Consider the following 3,128-nt stretch of genomic DNA (forward strand, 5'->3'; position numbering starts at 1 on the left):
GCTGATCAAGGAATTTATCTATGACCTGTTGCACTAGTTGAAAGCCATATCTCCATTGAACTTCTTCTTTAACAACATCTTCTACTCCAATGTAATACAAATATTTGTTTCTACCCGAGAATGGGGGTGGTGGACAATCATCCTCATTGAGAGCTTCTCGCCTTTGTTTTCTCTTCTCACGTTTTGCTTTAAGCTCAGAGAGCTTTTGTGACTCTTACAAAATTTGTGCTTTGATTTGCCATGAGGAATCTCTAGTTCCACTTCTTGTCTACCATTCAATAGCATTCAAACCTTCTCAAGCCTTGATTTTGAAACAATAAAATTGCATTCATTTGAAGCAACGTCATCACTCTACTCTGCGTCAATATTGTTTTCAAAAGATAAGTCTTTGATTAAGACCTCTTCTTGATGGGCTCATTCCTTGACAAAATGCTGGTTGGTCGTTCTCAATTATTGCCACCATATGGATGGGGACGATGTCGTAGCCATCCTCATCATAGCATTTTGTTCCATGATTGAGTGAGCACACATCAAGAGTGACTAAAAATTGAAGCCATTCAACCGGCTCTAGCTTTTCTTCCAGATAAGGTATGGGAATGTAGGCCTCATCCATCGCATCCTTACACCACTCTGATCCATCAATTACCATACTAGCTTTCGATGCACTGCACATCCACAAGTTATTATCATGTATTTCATCAGAAGAGTCCGAATTTTCAAATGAAGCTAAATCAAACTCTTCCATTGGCATATGCATTACATCCCCATGGGAGTGGTTCTTCAGATTTATTCTTGTTATTGCCATTTCATGTCGGAGATATACGTAATTGTATCCCCAATCTTGAACCATTTAGAACTATCTCATAAATGGTCAACCCAAGATTACTTTGTAGTTCGTATTTTGGCCAAAGTAAACTATTGCAAAGGTATGCTTGTACTCTATGCCACATGACATTACAATTATATTTTCAAGCAATTCTATGGGGTTCTCAAGACTTCCATCAACCAGCTAAAGGTTCATCCAAGTCCATCTTGACCCCGTTTCTCCCATATGCTTTTTGTAGCAAAGCTAATACCGGCACCACTATCACGTATGGCAATCAATTTAATGCCCTTGTAAGTAATCAAAAGCGTTGTATTACCTTCATTCTTGCTCTGGATTCCATTTACTTTCTTAAATTTTATTGGCTATTGGTATGTGGTCTTGGCATTTTTTACTTGATCAAAGCATCCCTTATTGAGCATGCCTTGCTCAACCAGCTGCTCGGTCAATCCTTCCCACAATTTAGGCCTTAATTTCATCAGCTCAATCAAAGGCAATGTGCACTTGGTAGGAGCGGACAAAATAGCTTGCAAATCATTTGGCTTGGATGATTTTGGCATTCTCATGGAAGCTATCTGTAGTGTAGTGGCTTTCTCAATGTATTGACCTAAATTAGATGGGTTTATGTTTGATTCTGGCATCTTTAGGTTTTCTTGGAAAGCATTGGATTCACTTTCGTTTAATGTTCTCCTTTCTAGGTCCATTTGTGAGACTGGTGGGGAGATGTGATTGTCTGACCAATGTTCCATCGCGTTCTTATGAACTTCTTCCCATAATTCATGTGCTTGTTGCGTATCCATTTCTGGGATACCATCCAAGTTAGCATTTTCAAGCATGTTCTGAGTTGCAGGCATTCTATGACTCCCTTCCTAGTCTTGGCTTGAGGCCATTCTGTAATGGTCTCGAGATTAGGTCTTTTGGACATAAGTCCCTTTTTGAAAGCAGGCGATGGACCTTCAAACATTGTTTGACTGTCCTTAATGAGTTGTTGATACACAGTTAATCTCACCTTTTCTTCCCTTGAATTAGGGTACTCCTATAGCTTCTTGGGGATCTTTGTAAAAGGAGTGATTCAGTTGTTGTAAGCATCCAAGGCTGCTTGCAATGGCTCGTGCACCTTTCCAATGATCACAAATCCTCCTGAACTAGACTTAGAGCTTTTTTCTTGCTTTTGATTTGATTTCGCCTTTGTTCGTTATTTGCGTAACTTTATCTTGCATTTCTTGTGAAGTAGATTTAGCTTTCTTACTTCGTCTGAACCGAGGTTTCCGTCTTCTTTTTTTCTTGATCGTTTGATCTAAACTTTGTTTACCTTTTTCTAAGGCAAGAATGATTTATCTTGGCTTGAGATCTTGTAGCCATTTTTCAGGATAGTCGATCTGCCTTGGGGGGATGGAATCACACCGATATAATTCCAGACTGCCTTAGGAATAGAAGCATTGATAGGCCTTATTGGACAATCTTTCGGCCGGTGATCAACACTGCAAAATCGTTCAATCGATGGGAATCTTGGTCTTGGAGAAGGTGGTTCAGGACAATCCTTCACAAAGTGATTGCCTCCACATCCGTAGCATTTGATCCTTGGAGGATTTGGTGCTGATCTTCTAGGAGGATATTGTTGGTCTCTACGAGTAGGGTGTCATCGCACCTACAAGCATCATTGAATTGGATTCCTCGTGGAAATTTGGATGAGCTTCACTCATATCCCCAAATTTAGCTTGCGGATCAGCCCAATCATAATCCAACTCATGCGCATATGACCGTGTAATTACCAGTTCCTGACTAGGTTCTTGATATTCTGCTTCAGCATAACGTATTGGAGCTGTTCCAAGTGGAGGTGGTTGAGATCCCAAAACTTGTCTAGCAATTTATTAATGAGGATAAGCATGTGGGTAATTATTTTGATTATTGCCTTGATAATTACCTTGATTTTGGAACATGCTTTCACGCTCCCTAGCCAATCTATTGATGTGTCCGCAATCTTTAGTGACATGCGTTGTGTTCCACTTGCAAACTTGGCACCAACACTTTGTAGGAGACTGACTGGCACCAGGCATGTAAGATGTGCATTGATCCGTGCGATGAGGTCCGGCACAAATGCCACATGCATAAGGTCCACGAGCAGGAACCGATGCATACTCCGTTGGGCGATAAGGTGGCTTATATGTTTGTCCCAATCTCTTGAGTACTATATCCACAGGTCTGAGGATTTTTCTCCTTTGTAGAAGACGTGTTAGTATGAGATTGTCTTCTTTCATTGTCCGTATCTTGACTTGAAGCATCAAAATTATCGTCAAAGTCCATG

Source organism: Cibotium barometz, chromosome 20 (genome assembly GCF_041138505.1).
Source record: "Cibotium barometz isolate CiBa-2024 chromosome 20, ASM4113850v1, whole genome shotgun sequence".
In the NCBI taxonomy this organism is placed as follows: Eukaryota; Viridiplantae; Streptophyta; class Polypodiopsida; order Cyatheales; family Cibotiaceae; genus Cibotium; species Cibotium barometz.